Genomic DNA, 18,250 nt, shown 5'->3' with positions numbered 1-18,250 from the left:
TCTCATAGCCGCACCTGCCACCTAAAACTATAGGAAATCCTGGTGGGGCCCAGCAATAAGTAGTAGCTGCGGTACGGCACACATCGGGGGGCACTTACACCCCTCATCATAAATTAGGTGAAGGGGAAACAAAGACCAAAGTAAAAAGCCAAGTTCTGTAAATGACCCCCATCATCCGTATCTCATCTTTTTGGCAATTTGTTTGTTCTGTATATCACAAGTGGGTTTGTTTGGTTTTTTGTTTTTTTTGTGTCATTTTGCATTGTGTTTTTTTTTTTTCTTGGGGTTTTCAAGTTCTACAGAGAAATCTAAAGGAAACCTCCAGAATTACCGCACACCGCATTAACAAAAAGCCAAGAAGACAGAGTCGGATTGCCATGAATTACAGTTCAGATCATCACCAGCTCATAGTCAGCTGTGAAATCCAGAGCAAGGTGATATATTTAGAACATTATGAAATCTAGAACACTCTGAAATCAAGAACACTGTGTGAGATCCAGAGCAATGTGAGATCCAGAGCAATGTGAGATCCAGAACAATGTGAGATCCAGAGAACTGTGAGATCCAGAACATTGAAAAATCTAGAACACTCTGAAATCAAGAGTACTGTGAAATCCAGAACACTGTGAGATCCAGAACACTGAGATCCAGAACACTGTGAGATCCAGAATAATGTGAGATCCAGAACATTGAAAAATCTAGAACACTCTGAAATCAAGAGTACTGTGAAATCCAGAACACTGTGAGATCCAGAACACTGAGATCCAGAACACTGTGAGATCCAGAATAATGTGAGATCCAGAACATTGAAAAATCTAGAACACTCTGAAATCAAGAGTACTGTGAAATCCAGAACACTGTGAGATCCAGAGCACTGTGAGATCTAGAACATGGTGAGATCCAGAGCACTGTGAGATCCAGAACAATGTGAGATCCAGAACACTGTGAGATCCAGAACACTGTAAGATCCAGAACAATGTGCATCCAGCCTTAGGGCTTCTTCACACATGTTCTCCATGGACCACGCACGTATCCATTGATTTCAATGTGCTTCTTCACACATCCTACTACTTTGGACTTTTGCAGACCAAACCCGCTCATAGAAGTCTATGGAGCGCGGGCTGAACCTGGCCCATGGAGGAACAGATGAATCTGCTGGTGGGCCCCTGTGCAAGGGTGGCCCCCAGTTTCCCATCCCTTGCACCAAAGACACATGGTACCGTAGATGGACTGCACTACATATGAATAGACGGCTTACAGGATCTCCCCCAGCCTGCGTCCATATAAACTGGGTAAAGCATTGCGAGACCTTCCAGTTTATTACTGTAGATGCATCGGGTGGTGGAGACTTCTAGGCACGGCGGCAGGGACCTGCCTTCTCACTGCAGGGACCCCATAATCAGTCATCCACCCTGTGTAAGCGGGTAGTCCTTGCATGTTGTTGTACATTGGGCCCCCAGAGTGAATTTTACTAGTGGGCCCTTGGCACTCCGGACACTGATGGGGTGGGAATACCACGGACAGAACACAGATGGTGTCCATGCCCTGTCTCTTCTGATCCAGTGCATGTTTAAGATGTGCAAAAAAATGGACGAACCACGGAGGAAAAACACGTAGATGCGGCCTGAACTGAGACCTTCCTGGAGGAAAAACACACAAGCAGCAAGGTCTGAGATCGGACACGGTGTGTGAATAAGCCCCAAACCTCTGCCCTTATAATGACGTGCAGACATTCCTGTGTCAGAAAGCCTCCACTGAGCGATGTGCTCCCCGATTACATACGCCGTGTATTTCATGGCATAAAAGAACATGCAGCAAAGGCGCCACCAGCGGCTTCCCGTCGTCTGTTCAGTCAGTACTTTTTACCTCCGCAATGAATCTCTGATTGTCCCCCCGTCATGTACGGCGCATGCAGTGCAGAGTCCTACACGGTGCAGCAAATATGGCAACGTGTCCAGTCCCTCAGCATGTATGTCACCTCAGTGAGCTGGACAGAGGATTTAGAAAAAGCACAAACAGCAGGTGGCGCTGTACAGACAGATTTCCGTGAATACCTCAGTGGCGATACAAAATGGATAATTACACACAGCTACAAAAGTATTCAGATCCAGGTTCTGTAGAATGTTGTTCCTGGGTCAACCCCTTTAAGTAATTTGTTCAAAGTTCTGAAAACTGTTCCAGAATATGTAGATCTTCAGACGTGTCCACCATGAGTGTGAACCTCGAGCTCTGGAGGTCTGGGTGGTGAGGTTAAGCCTCATTCACACCTCAGTGTTTGGCCAGGATTGGAGCCTCCACAGAGATCAGGTATAAGGGCCCATTCACACGTCCGTAGTTCTGGGTCCGCATCCATTCCACAATTCATATCAATGGGACCACAAAAGATGCGGACAGCACACAGTGTACTTCCTTCCGTGGCCCCGCAAAAAAGATAGAGCATGTCTTATTTTTGTCCGCAATTGTGTCCAAGAATAGGCATTTGTACACAGGAGAAGGGCGTTCCGATCCGCAAAATGTAGAACGCACACGGCCAGTATGCGTAATTTGCAAACTGCAAATCGGATACAGTCGTCTGGATGAGCCCTAAGGGAAATATCTGCCCCTGTTCTGCGGTCTGCTCTCCGAGTTTTTTCCCGGTATTGAGACCCTATGATGGATAGTAAAACCGGAAAATATTAACACTAGTGTGAAAGTAGCCTTAGGAGCCTAGACCCTGGGATCTTTTGATCCCTTGTCCCATTCACCCCAATAGAGATCTATTACAGTGAAAAGCACTCTGCTGCTCTGTCTGCTGAGCTATGTCTCATGCAGAGCTCAGCAGGCGGATCACTATAACAGGCCTGGGAAGCTTCAACAGGCCCCAGGCTGCTGGGTAACTGATCGGAGCCCCACGATTTCACTGCAGGGGCTCCGATCGGAAGGCAGAGGGAGCCTCCTCCCGCTGCCTAATCTTGCAGATGCCGTGATCACTGTTGAATGACTGGTTTCGGCGCCATTGCCGATCCGGATTATATTCGGCGAGGTGCCTTCTGTATTATACAACCGGCACCTGCCACATATGGAGCAGGCTTACTGCAGGAGCCCCCTCCATACATTCCCTCAGTCACTGTGATGTACAGGTACGTCACGGTGGCTGAAGGGGTTAATTATAGGTTTCTGGGTAGAGAAAAATAGGAAGAAAGCTCTAGGAAAGATTGGTTCATGCAGTGATTTTTCAGTGAAGGAGTGCCTGGTCCTTAAAGGGGTTGTACCGTGATTCATGTAAAAAATCATAATCAGACATCATATAGTACATGACAAAACCTTTCTAAAAAGGCTAGACCCAGCCCTGTACCCCACGCGGGTCCAGAAATCTCCCCATTCATTGCTTCAGTAGTTCTGCTAGATTTATTTCAAGATGGCAGCTCAGGGGTTGTGTCCTTTTTGCTGCAGCTTTTTTCCTGTAACTACCACAGCTTCTAACAGAACATATGGCTGATGGCAGTTGAAGATTTAAACTGAGCACGTGCGACCACCTCAGTGAGGTGGACAAGAAATACGGAAAAGCACAAACAGCAGGTGGTGCTGTTCAGATACATTTTATTGAATAGCTCAGATCCAGGTTCTCTGTGAAAAATATAGAACATTTTTTGTGACACAACCCATGTAAGTATTGTGTGTTCTGGGTAAGTGATGCTGTGAGGCTAGATAACTGGAGGAGTGTAATTCATCGGGGTCGTCCGTTATTTTCCCAGTTAGAGACTGAGATCAGAGCAGAATGGTCCCAGAAATCTTTGGACAGTGACAATCTCCATGGTTCGGGCTCTGCTGCCACCACGTTGGATGTGTAATGAAGCAACTGACATGCAATTGAAGTGAAGACTTTCAGGTTTAATTCAAGAGGTTGAACAAAAATATCCTGTCAAAGGTTTAGGAATTGCTGCCATGTTTCTATAAACCTCCTAATTTCAGAGGCTCAAAAGTAACTGGACAAATGAACATTACCAGAAATAAAATGTTCATTTTTAATACTTTGTAGAGAATCTCTTGCAGACAATGTTAGCCTGAAGTCTGGACCCCATGTACATAACCAACGGCCGGGTGTCCTCCTTTGTGGTGCTTTGCCAGGCTTTTACAGAACCTGTCTTCAGTTGTTGCTTGTTTGTGGGTCATTCTGCCTTAAGTTTTGTCTTAAGCAAGTGAAATGCTCGATCGGGTTGGGATCTGGTGATTGACTCGGCCATTGCAGAATATTCCACTTCTTTGCTTTCTCAGTATGTTTTTGGTCATTGTCCATCTGTCCTGTGAAGCGCCGTACAAACCTGCTTGCTGCATTTGGTTAAATCTGAGCAGAAAATCTATCCCTGTAGACTTCAGAATTCATCCGCCTGCTTCTGTCCTGTGTCACATCATCAATAGACACTAGTGCCCCACTGCCACCGGAAGGCATGCATGCCCATGCCATCACCATGTTTTACAAAGGATGTGGTATGCTTTGGATCATAAGCCGTTCCAAGCCTTCTCCATACTTTCTTCTTCCCATCATTCTGGTGCAGGTTAATCTTAGTTTAATCTGTTCCAGAACTGGTCGGGTTCTCTATATGGTTTTTTTTTTGCCTAGTTTTGAGACTGATGAATGGTTTGCAGCTTGTGGTGAACCCTCTGGATTTTCTCTCATGAAGCCTTCTCTTTATGGTAGACTTAGATACTGATACACCTTCTTCCCGGAGAGTCTTCTTCACTTGGTAGACTTAGATACTGATATACCCTCTTCCTGGAGAGTCTTCTTCACTTGGTAGACTTAGATACTGATACACCTTCTTCCTGGAGAGTCTTCTTCACTTGGATGGATGTTGTGAAGGGTTTTTTCCTCACCATGGAATGCGAACATCCACCACTGAGATGTTGTCTTTCATGGACGTCCAGGCCTTTTTGAGTTCCAAGCTCACTAGTTTGCTCCTTTTTTAAAACAAAATGTACCAAACTGTTGATTTAGCCACTCCTAACATTTCTGCCATCTCTCAGATGGATTTCTTTTTCTTCAGCCTAATGATGGTCTGTTTCACTTCAACAGCTCCCTTGACTGCATGTTGTGTGTTCACAGCAACAACTTCCAAATGCAAGTGCCACACCTGGAATCAGCTCCGAACCTTTTACTTTCTAAATTGATGATGGATTACAGATGAAATAACCCATGCGGCCCATCAATTAGCTTTAGAGATGATTGTCCAATTACTTTTGGCCCCTTGAAAAAGAGGCAGCTACATATTACAGAGCTGGAATTCCTAAATCTTTCCTCCAATTAGGAATCCCCTCAAATTAAAGATTGAAGGTCTGCACTTTAACATGTTGATTATATAACTGGATTTTGAATAATGTTCATGGTTTTGGTAAACAGCTAAAATGTCAAAACTTGTGTCACTGTCCAAATGATTCTGGACCTAACTGTATTCCCTTGGGAGTTGATGTGCGTTGATTCTTCCAGATTCAGGAAATAAGTTATGTATTCTCCCAAAACTGGTTGTGTGGCTCCGATACCCAGCATGGACGGCATAATACTGTGTGACACCTGAAAACCCTATAATAGTGAGGGGACAGGACCACCGGCTCCCTGCACTTAATACGGACGGAGTCAGGGTCACCTAGAATCAAGCCAGCAAGGAAACACAAATAAAGGAAAAATACTTATCTGAGGAAACAGCAGCAGCAGCCTCCAGCAGTGAACACCACATCCAGGAAGTAGTATAAGCCGCAAAGTGAGGCAGTATGGGAGGGAATGTAAAGAGAGACAATTAGTCTAAATAGGTGACACCTGGGAGAAGGAAAGGAGATGACAAAGTGAAACCAAAACAAAGAACGTCATGTAAGAGGTAGAGAAGAACGTCTGCCAAACCTTCTCACAGAACTGACGGTGACAGTACCCCTTCCTCTACGGGTGGACTCCGGACACTCAGAGCCCACCTTCTCAGGATGAGACCTATGGAAAGCCCTGATGAGACGAGTGGCCTTAATGTCCGCCACTGGGACCCACATCCTCTCCTCAGGGCCATAACCCTCCCAATCAACGAGGTACTGGAGAGAACCGCGGATAATGCGAGAATCCACAATCCTAGAGACCTGAAATTCAAGATTACCATCAACAACAATCGGAGGAGGAGGCAAAGAGGAGGGTACAATGGGTTGGACATAAGGTTTTAATAGGGACCTGTGAAAAACATTATGGATCTTCCAAGTCTGAGGAAGATAAATACGGAAGGCAACGGGATTGATGACGGACAAGATCTTTTAAGGCCCAATAAACTTAGGACCCAACTTCCAGGAGGGAACCTTCAGTTTGATATTCTTTGTAGACAACCACACCAGATCACCCACATTCAGGTCCGGAACAGGCACACGTCTCTTATCCGCCACACGCTTATATCTCTCACTCATCCTCTTCAGATTACCCTGAATCTTTTGCCAAATAAATGACAAAGACAAGGAAAATCTCTCCTCATCAGGTAAACCAGAAGACCCCTCTCCAGAGAATGTCCCAAACTGCGGATGAAAGCCATATGCACCAAAAAATGGTGACTTATCAGAGGACTCCTGGCGACGGTTATTTAAAGCAAACTCAGCAAGGGACAAAAAAAAATACCAATCCTCCTGATTCTCCGCCACAAAACAGCGCAGATATGTCTCCAGATTCTGATTGACGCGTTCGGTCTGACCATTCGACTGCGGGTGAAAAGCAGAAGAGAACGACAACCGAATCCCCAAGCGAGAACAGAAGGCCTTCCAGAATCTGGAAACAAATTGCGTGCCCCTATCAGAAACGATTTTTGAAGGAATGCCATGCAATTTAACAATGTAATCAACAAACGCTTGCGCCAACGTCTTAGCATTGGGTAACCCAGGAAAGGGAATGAAATGCGCCATTTTGCTAAAAAGGTCCACTACCACCAAAATCACAGTCTTCCCCGAGGAATGAGGCAGGTCCATAATGAAGTCCATGGACAGATGCGTCCAAGGACTGGAAGGAATTGGTAACGGGAGGAGAGAACCCGATGGCCTTGAATGAGGGAACTTGGCACGAGCACAGGTCTCGCAGGCTGCCACAAAACCCTCAACCGTCTTACGAAGAGCTGGCCACCAGAATCTCCAAGCAATGAGATCCACTGTGGCTCTACTCCTCGGGTGCCCAGCAAGGACCGTATCGTGGTGCTCCTTAAAAACCTTGTGTCGTAAAGCGAGAGGCACAAACAACCTCCCAGGAGGACAAAGATCAGGAGCCTCTGCCTGGGCTGCCTGAACCTCTGCCTCCAAATCAGGATAAAGAGCAGAGACAACCACCCCTTCAGCCAAAATGGGACCCGGGTCTTCAAAGTTCCCCCCTCCCGGAAAACAACGTGACAGGGCATCCGCCTTCACATTTTTAACCCCAGGGCGGAACGTGACAACAAAATTAAACCTAGAGAAGAACAAAGACCATCTGGCCTGTCTCGGGTTCAGACGCTTGGCCGATTCCAAGTAGGCCAGATTCTTATGGTCGGTAAACACGGACCATAGGGTGTCTGGCTCCCTCTAACCAATGGCGCCATTCCTCAAAAGCTAATTTGATGGCCAACAACTCCCTATCTCCCACATCGTAATTTCTCTCTGCAGAGGAGAGTTTCCTTGAGAAAAATGCACACGGTCGCCATTTGGCAGGAGAGGGACCCTGAGATAAGACCGCACCCACACCCACCTCAGAAGCGTCCACCTCAACAATAAAAGGTAGAGAGACATCAGGTTGTACCAAAATGGGAGCGGAAGCAAAACTCTCTTTGATACTAGAAAAGGCTTTAAGCGCATCTACCGACCACGAGGAAAAATCTACCCCCTTTTTAGTCATATCAGTGAGTGGCTTAACAACAGAGGAATAAACTTTCTGTAATAATTGGCAAAACCCAAAAACCGCATCAGCGCCTTCTGATTCTCAGGAAGCTCCCAATCAAGCACAGCGCGACCTTCTCAGGGTCCATGCGAAAACCAGAAGCGGAGAGAAGAAAACCAAGAAATTGAATCTCCGGAACCGCAAACACACATTTTTCCAGTTTAGCGTACAATTTATTCTCCCGCAGAATCAGCAAGACCTGATGTAGGTGGTCCCGATGAGTCTTGAAATCAGGAGAAAAATCTAAATGTCATCTAGATACACCAGTACAAATTTTCCCATTAAATGATAAAAATGCTGTTCACAAAATGTTGGAAGACGGCCGGAGCATTCATCAAACCAAAGGGCATAACCAAATTCTCGAAATGACCCTCAGGGGTATTGAAGGCCGTCTTCCATTCGTCCCCTTCCCTGACCCTGACTAGGTTGTATGCCCCTCTTAAATCCAACTTAGAAAAAACTTTAGCCCCAACAATCTGGTTAAACAGGTCCGGGATCAGAGGAAGCGGATATGGGTCACGAATTGTGATACGGTTCAGCTCCCTGAAATCCAGACAAGGTCTTAAAGAACCATCTTTTTTCTTAACAAAAAAAAAACATGCGGCAACAGGTGACTTCGAGGGTCGGATGTGTCCCTTTCTCAGGCTCTCAGAGATATAAGTACGCATAGTGACTGTTTCAGGTTGGGAGAGATTGTCTGAAAGTGATTTTGGCAGCTTGGCACCTGGGATGGGATTAATAGGTCAGTCATACTCCCGGTGAGGGGGCAACTCCTGGACACCACTCTCGGAAAACACATTCGAAAATTCGGAGCGAAAGGATGGTACAGTCTTGGTAGAAACCTCTGAAAGAGACGCCGTGAGGCAATTCTCTCTGCAAAACTCACTCCAACCATTTATTTGCCAATCAATGGTGGGGTTATGTTTAGTGAGCCAGGGTAGCCCCAACACTAGAGGAGTAGGTAATCCACTTAGGACGAAACACGACATATCCTCAACATGAGCGTCACCCACAGTCAAACGGATATTGTGAACTATGCCCTTTAACGATCTTTGAGAAAGTGGAGCAGAATCGATAGCAAAAACAGGTATATTCTTTTCCAAAGTGCATACCTGGAAACCATGCGTTATTGCAAATTGATTATCAATGAGATTGACAGCTGCTCCACTATCTACAAAAATCTCACAAACAATGTTCTTGCTGTCTAGCGCCACCCTGGCAGGTAGGAGAAAACGGGAACTGCAAGTAAACAGCAAACCTTCAATTTTCGCATCAACCTTGCCAATAGTAGCAAATGGAAAGTTTTTAGAGGTTTTTTTTCTTTTATTACCCTCAGAAAACTCCATGAATCTCCTAGAGGGGCAAATATTAGCTAAATGATTTATACCCCCACAACAGAAACAAACCCTCCTCTGAGAGCTGAATCCTCTACTATCAGAGGCAAGCAAACCCAGCTGCATGGCCTCCTCCTCAGAGGGGATTGAGAGAGACTGAGACCCCTGTGCACTGAATGAGACAGCCTACTGTCCTTGGGCTGAATATGACAGGAAGGAGTAGTCTCCTCTCTATCTCTAAGACGCCTGTCAATACGAACAGCTAGAGACATGGCAGACTCTAACAAGGCTGGTCTCTCATGAAAAGCAAATGCATCTTTCAATCTTTCCAAAAGACCATGGCAAAATTGACTTCGGAGTGCAGCATCATTCCAACCAGTATCAGCTGCCCATCTCTGAAATTCAGAACAATATATCTCTGCGGACTGTTTACCCTGGCATAAAAGACGCAGTTTAGATTCAGCCAGAGCAATACGATCCGGGTCATCATATATCTGCCCCAGGGCTACAAAAAATTCATCCACCGATCGGAGGGGCCGTGCCCCCACCGGCAGCGAAAAGGCCCAAGACTGAGCGTTATCCCTGAGCAGCGAGATGATGATCCCCACCCTCTGCTCCTCATCACCAGAGGAATGGGGAAGTAGGCGAAAATGGAGTTTGCAAGCCTCTCTAAAGCGAACAAAATTCTCACTACCCCAGGAGAACGTATCCGGAAGTGAGATCTTAGGCTCGGAACAAACTCCATGAACGCCAGCAGAACCGGTCACCTGAAACTGAGACACAGTTTTACGGAGATCTGCTACCTCCAGCGAAAGACCTTGCATGCGGTCAATCAAGGCTGAAACCGGATCCATGCTTAAGACGGTTATGGCGGTTTATAATGTCACGGATGCTGTTGCAGAAAGCTGAAACTTATAAATAAACATCCGACTGGCTTGATCCCAAACTAAGGAGCATATGGGTGAGACCTATAAAACCTCTAGAGCTCTCCCTGACTGCTATGCCCATGCAAGGGTCTCTATGGTAGACGATTGCATGCCCACGTACCTAATACTGTGTGACACCTGAAAACCCTATAATAGTGAGGGGACACGACCACCGGCTCCCTGCACTTATTACGGACAGAGTCAGGGTCATCTAGAATCAAGCCAGCAAGGAAACACAAATAAAGGAAAAATACTTATCTGAGGAAACAGCAGCAGCATCCTCCAGCAGTGAACACCTCATCCAGGAAGTAGTATAAACCGCAAAGTGAGGCAGTATGGGAGGGAATATAAAGAGACAATTAGTCTAAATAGGTGACACCTGGGAGAAGGAAAGGAGATGACAAAGTGAAACCAAAACAAAGAACGGCATGTAAGAGGTAGAGAAGAACGTCTGCCGGACCTTCTCACAGAACTGGCGGTGACACCTACTGTATATAGAGACTTTATACACTGTAACAGAGAAGCATCGAGAGGAGAAGTATACAAGCAGATGGGGGGCTCCCCTGTAGCTGGAGGCACAGCACTATAACAGAGAAGCATCAGGAGGACCCCCAGGAGAGGAGAACTATACAAGCAAATTGGGGGCTCATCTGTAGCTGGAGGCACAGCACTATAGCAGAGAAGCATCAGGAAGACTGCAATAACCTAGCTCACAAGTAGGAGCAATGGTGACCTTGGTGACCTCTGGGACAAGACAAATCTTTCTGGACTCTACAATCAAGAATGTGATTCGCTGAGACCTGCTGGAGAGGAGTGTTCTGAGTACAGAGGAAAGCCCATGGCATGTGTGACTGAGAGAGAGAGAATGGTGAAGCTAGCTCAAGGATCCTGACCCCCTCCAATCCCCTCTTCCATTCCCTTAATTGTATTTAGAATGTACAGTCGTGGCCAAAGGTTTTGAGAATGACACAAATATTAGTTTTCACAAAGTTTGCTGCTAAACTGCTTTTAGATCTTAGTTTCAGTGGTTTCTGTGATGTAGTGAAATAGAATTACACGCACTTCATACGTTTCAAAGGCTTTTATCGACAATTACATGACATTTATGCAGAGTCAGTATTTGCAGTGTTGGCCCTTCTTTTTCAGGACCTCTGCAATCCGACTGCGCATGCTCTCACTCTACTTCTGGGCCAATTCCTGACTGATAGCAACCCATTCTTTCATAATCACTTCTTGGAGTTTGTCAGAATTAGTGGGTTTTTGTTTGTTCACCCGCCTCTTGACGATTGACCACAAGTTCTCAATGGGATTAAGATCTGGGGAGTTTCCAGGCCATGGACCCAAAATGTCAACGTTTTGGTCCCCAAGCCACTTAATTATCACTTTTGCCTTATGGCACGGTGCTCCATTGTGCTGGAAAATGCATTGTTCTTCACCAAACTGTTGTTGGATTGTTGGAAGAAGTTGCTGTTGGAGGGTGTTTTGGTGCCATTCTTTATTCATGGCTGTGTTTTTGGGCAAAATTGTGAGTGAGCCCACTGCCTTGGATGAGAAGCAACCCCACACATGAATGGCCTCAGGATGTTTTACTGTTGGCATGACACAGGACTGATGGTAGCGCTCACCTTTTCTTCTCCGGACAAGCCTTTTTCCTGATGCCCCAAAAAATCGGAAAGAGGCTTCATTGAAGAATATGACTTTGCCCCAGTCCTCAGCAGTCCATTCACCATATTTTCTGCAGAAGATCAATCTGTCCCTGATGTTTTTTTTGGAGAGAAGTGGCTTATTTGCTGCCCTTCTTGACACCAGGCCATCTTCCAAAAGTCTTGGCCTCACTGTGCGTGCAGATGCGCTCACACCTGCCGGCTGCCATTCCTGAGCAAGCTCTGCACTGGTGGCACTCCGATCCCGCAGCTGAATCCTCTTTAGGAGATGATCCTGGCGCTTGCTGGACTTTCCTGGACGCCCTGAAGCCTTCTTAACAAGAATTGAACCTCTTTCCTTGAAGTTCTTGATGATCCTATAAATTGTAGATTGAGGTGCAATCTTAGTAGCCACAATATCCTTGCCTGTGAAGCCATTTTTATGCAACGCAATGATGGCTGCACGCGTTTCTTTGCAGGTCACCATGGTTAACAATGGAAGAACAATGATTTCAAGCATCACCCTCCTTTTAACAGGTCAAGTCTGCCATTTTAACCCAATCAGCCTGACATAATGATCTCCAGCCTTGTGCTCGTCAACATTCTCACCTGAGTTAACAAGACGATTACTGAAATGATCTCAGCAGGTCCTTTAATGACAGCAATGAAATGCAGTGGGAAGGTTTTTGGGGGATTAAGTTGATTTTCATAGCAAAGAAGGACTATGCAATTCTTCTGATCACTCTTCATAACCTTCTGGAGTATATGCAAATTGCTATTATAAAAACTTAAGCAGCAACTTTTCCAATTTCCAATATTTATGTAATTCTCAAAACTTTTGGCCATGACTGTAGGTATATCCCTATTTGTAAATAAATCCAACACTAAGTTAAGATACAGTTGTTCTTCAGTAATTTAAGGCACCCACAGAGCAGAGCAAATTCTACACTGACCCAACCTGGAAAGGTGGAAAGCCGAGCGAGGACAGCAGTACAGAGGGGGAGGGATCTGCAGCACCGCAACAGGCTGGAAGAGGCAGTGGGTGGCAAAAGGGAAAAGGCAGGCCACACCAAACAGGCCCGGAACTGTTCCCCAGAGCACCCCCTTGTGTCAATCTCCCTTGCCAAGGTGTAGGTGTTCCGCAGTCTGGTGCTTTTTTGAGGAAAGTGCGGACGACAAAAGAATTGTAATTTGCAACCTGTGCCATACAAAAATGAGCCGAAGCATGAACACTAGCAACCTCACCACCACAGCATGATCTACCACATGGAATCAAAGGGGACATCCTAAAACATGTAATGTGAAAATGGCTTCATATAGCTTAATGTACCATAATGTACCTAAACCTCAATCAATTGCCTTGAAACTTTGCACAACCTAATCTCAGCTTCCCTAACCTATCTGGAAGTTTCATGGATTTCAGTTAACCACAAGGTAAATGAGTGACATTAAAGGGGTTCTGCAGTTTTTTTAAACTGATGATCTATCCTCTGGATAGATCATCAGCATCTGATTGGCGGGGGTCTGACTCCCGGGAACCACGTCGATCAGCTGTTTGAGAAGGCAGCGGTGCTCCAGCATCGCCACAGCCTTCTCGCTGTTTACCGCAGGCGCAGTGATGTCACGAATAGAATCAATGGCCTGGGCGGGGCTAAACTCCTTTCAAGTGAACAGAGCTCAGCCCCGCCCAGGCCATTGATACTAGTCGTGACGTCACTGGTGCTGCGCTCCACCACTAATCGGTACACCAAGTACCATGTACTCCAAGTGTGGTCGTACTCAAATGCTCAACACCACTAAGCCTCCACTCAATATTAATAACAAATATCTTTATTAAGGTCTCATTAAAACATATATGACAATAATTCACAATATAAATTTAAAATTGGATCCCATATATGTGGCAACCAGGCGGTCGTCACCAGCCACGCCGGTCAGTCCATATACATAGAAGGGTGATAAAGGAATACACACCCAAATAACCTAAGTTGTCTTCCTATTCATAAGAACCTCATCACATCTGCACATGTCATTGATTATAGCAGGGTTGGGGCCTACAAATAAATAGGAACCCACCCTCCTCCGTACACAAATTTAGGCAGACATAAGTCCATCCATATAAATAAGTACTTAAATCCCTGGCATGTGCAGCGTGATTGGAATAGCAGATCCACAATACACCAAGAAACAACAAAATAGGATTAAAGCAACAAGATGAAAACAGACCGCAATGCTGGTGTGCCACCTCCGCTTCCCCGACGTACGTTTCGCTCTCGCTTCCTCCAATGTAAACGTAATGTAAAAAGAGCTTAATGTACCATATTGTGCCTAGGGCTACATGCACACGAACGTTGTTTGTTTCCGTATCCGTTCCATTTTTTTTGGCAGATAAGATGCGGACCTATTTATTTCAATGGGTGCAAAACATGCGGACAGCACGTCGCATCAGTATGTCTGTTCCGTAGCCCCACAAAAAAAATAGAACATGTCCTATTCTTGTCCGTTTTAGGCATTTTTACAATGGATCCACACAAAAAAAAACAATGGCATACGAATCTCATCCGTTTTTATTTGCGGATCGCAAAACACATACGGTCGTGTGCATGTAGCCTAATTGGCATAGAGAGAGTCCTGTAGTATAGAAAGCTTGGGGGAAATCGGTTAACATCTAATTTTTTTTTTGTACGTTAAACCACACTAAGCTCCCCAAAAAACAAGCTTAATGTCACTAATTTGCCTTGTGTGTAGCCAAAATCCATGAAACTTCCGGGATGGGGTTGAGAAGCTGAGATCTTAGGTTGTGCAAAGTTCTAAGGCAATTGATTGAGGTTTAGGCACATTATGGTACATTAAGCCATTTTCACATTAAATGTTTCAGGATGTCGCCATTAAAGCACCGTAATAGGTGGGCCAAATGCCTTGGTCCACAATCAGTGTCTGAGGGTCACACCACTGCCTCCTCTTCCCCTGTGTTACGTGCTGGCCAATCCCCTGTCCAAGATGCCTCCCGCCCTGCACCTGGAGCTTCGCAAGCACCATCAGCGACCGCAGCCACTTCCGTGTCCCAGCGCAGCGTACAAATGTCATTACCCCAGGCATTTGAACGCAAACGCAAATACCCAGCCACCCACCCACAGGCCATAGCACTAAATGCACAAGTTTCCAAATTGCTGGCCCTGGAAATGATGCCATTTAGGCTTGTGGACACTGAGGCCTTCCGCAGCCTGATGGGGGCAGCCGTCCCGCGTTACACAGTCCCCAGCAGCCACTATTTTTCACAGTGTGCTGTGCCCGCCTTACACCAGCATGTCTCCCGTAACATCACCCGTGCCCTGACCAACGCAGTTACTTGGAAGGTCCACTTAACCACTAACACATGGACAAGTGCTTTAGGACAGAAACGCTACATTTCCCTGACGGCACACTGGGTGAACGTTGTGGAGGCCAGGAGAGACTCGTACCCTGGGATGGCACAGGTGCTACCGACGCCAAGGATTGTGGGCCCTTCTTTTATCAGGGTTTCTGCCTGCAACTACGTTAGTGGCTCCAACCCCCACTTCTCCTCCTCCACTTCCACCTCCAAATTATCCACGTGCAGCACCAGTCAGACATCAGTCGGTAGCTGGAAGCAGTGTAGCACTGCAGTGGGTAAGCGGCAACAGGCCGTGCTGAAGCTGATCTGCTTAGGGGACAAACAGCACACCCCGCGCAGAGCTATGGCAGGGGATAAGAGACCAGACTGAGCTGTGGCTCTCGCCACTCAACCTACAACCAGGCATGGTTGTGTGTGATAATGGCTGTAACTTGGTGGCGGCTTTGGAGCTTGGCAAGCTCACACACATCCCATGCCTAGCCCACATCTTAAACTTAGTGGTTCAGCAGTTTCTCAAAACCTACCCCAATTTGCCTGAGCTACTGGTGAAGGTGTGCCGCGTGTGTGCCCATTTCCGCAAGTCAGACAACTTCCGCTGGTCTGGCAACGCCGCAGCAGCGCTGGAAATTGCCAACTCACTGGCTGTTGTGCAACGTGAGCATGCGCTGGAACTCGATGTTCCACATGTTGGCCAGGCTTTGTGAGCAGCAGAGAGCCGTAGTGGAATACCAGCTGCAACATGGTCATCGCCTTTCCAGTCAGCTTCTGCTCTTCAGAAGCGAGGAGTGGGCATGGATGTCTGACCTCTGTGAGGTTTTAAAAAACTTTCAGGAATTAACATAGATGGTGAGTGGCGATAACACTATTATCAGAGTCACCATCCCACTGCTGTGTCTACTGAAACGCTCGCTGCTCACAATTAAGGCCGACTCTTTGCATGTGGAAGAGGTGGAAATGGGGGAGGACATTACACAGGGTGATAGTCAGACCACCCTTAGTTTGTCTTCTCAGCGCAAATTGGATGATGAAAAGGAGAAGGAGTCGGAGCAGGAGATGGTTGCCTCCGATACAGAAGGTATTACCCATGGAAGTTTAATTCCATCTGCTCAGCGGAGGAGATTGAGAGTTATCCTCCTGATGATGACAGCCTAGTTTTGCCTGTTGGTACTATGGCACACATGGCTGACTTCATGTTAGACTGCCTTTCCCGCGACCCGTGCAATATATGCATTTTAGACAACACGGATTACTGGTTGTTCACCCTTCTCAACCCCCGCTTCAAAGAGAACTTCTCATCTATCATTCCTGTGGTTGAGAGGACGAGCAAAATGGTGCAATACCAGAAGATCCTTGTTAAAAAATTGCTCCAAAAATTTCCATCGGACAACGCTGGCGGCAGAGTCCGTAATTCCTTGGGAAACCGAGGAGGGGAGAGAAGGGGAACACATTAGCTAAATGTATACCCCGCTCTACATCAGCCCCTCATTTCAAACTGCGGGCCAGTGAGTGATGTCTTCACCATGGTGACACTACAAGGAGTAACAGCCCTGGTCTGCTTGCTGAAGTCTCTACTGCCATCTGACAGTCCTTAGCAGGTTAACCCCTGCTATCCTGGCCTCAAGGTTATCCAGCATGTACAGTGCTGCCCATAATTACTCATACCACCGGCAAATTTTGACTTCAAGCTACTTTTATTCAACCAGCAAGTAATTTTTTGACGGGAAATGACATCGGTGTCTCCCAAAAGATATTAAGACGATGTACAAGAGGCATTATTGTGGGGAAGAAAATATTTCTCAGCTTTTATTTACATTTGAGCAAAAAGTGTCCAGTCCAGTATTATTCCTCCCCTTCTTAATAATTAATAGAAAAGCCTTTATTGGCTATTACAGCGATCAGACACTTCCTTCACAGGTATTTTTGCCCATTCATCTTTAGCAATGAGCTCCAAATCTTTCAGGTTGGAGGGTCTTCTTGCCATCACCCTGATCTTTAGCTCCCTCCACAGATTCTCAATTGGATTCCAGTCTGGACTTTGGCTGGGCCACTCCAAAACGTTAATGTTGTCTGCTAACCATTTCTTCACCACTTTTGCTGTGTGTTTTGGGTCATTGTCACGCTGAAATGTCCACTGGTTCCTAAGGCCCAGTTTCTCTGCAGACGGCCTGATGTTGTCATTGAGAATCCTCATGTATTGCTCTTTTTTCATGGTGCCGTTTACTGTAATTAGGTTCCCTGGTCCATTGGCTGAAAAACACCCCCAAAGCATTAGGTTCCCACCACCATGTTTGACAGTGGGGATGGGGTTCTTTAGGTTGAAGGCTTCTCCTTTATTACACCAAATGAAGGAAACATCATTGTGACCAAACAATTACATTTTTGTTTCATCTGACCATAAGACAGAAGACCAGAAGTCTAATTCTTTGTCCAGATGAGCTTTTGAAAAGGCCAAGCGAGTTTTTGTGTGCCTTATCTGGAGAAGTGGCGTCCTCCTTGGTCTGCAGTGTGCAGCGTCTGTTGGATTGTCTGCCCTGAGACATTGACGCCAGCAGAGCCCAGATTCACCAGGATGGCCTTGGGGGTGATCCTTGGATTCTAACTATCCTCCTGGCAGCACAGGGGTCACTTTTGGCTTCCGACCACGTCCTCTGAGATTTTCCACAGTGCAGAACATCTTGTATTTTTTGTTCAAATGTAAATAAAAGCAGGTTTTTTTTCCACAGTAATGCCTCTTGTACATCATCTTATTATCTTTTGAGAGACACCTATGTCATTTCCCATCAAAAAATGACTTGCTGGTTGGATAAAAGTAACTTTAAGTCAAAATTTGCCAGGGGTATGAATAATTATGGGCAGCACTGTATGTTTGCAAATACTTTGTGGACTATAGGTACAGTATATATATATATATATATATATATATATATATATACACTCACCTAAAGAATTATTAGGAACACCTGTACTATTTCTCATTAATGCGATTATCTAGTCAACCAATCACATGGCCGTGGCTTCGATGCATGTCGGGTTGTGGTCCTGGTCAAGACAATCTCCTGAACTCCAAACTGAATGTCAGA

The sequence above is a fragment of the Bufo gargarizans genome, chromosome 2, assembly GCF_014858855.1.
Source record: "Bufo gargarizans isolate SCDJY-AF-19 chromosome 2, ASM1485885v1, whole genome shotgun sequence".
In the NCBI taxonomy this organism is placed as follows: Eukaryota; Metazoa; Chordata; class Amphibia; order Anura; family Bufonidae; genus Bufo; species Bufo gargarizans.
This window is presented reverse-complemented; position numbering follows the sequence as displayed.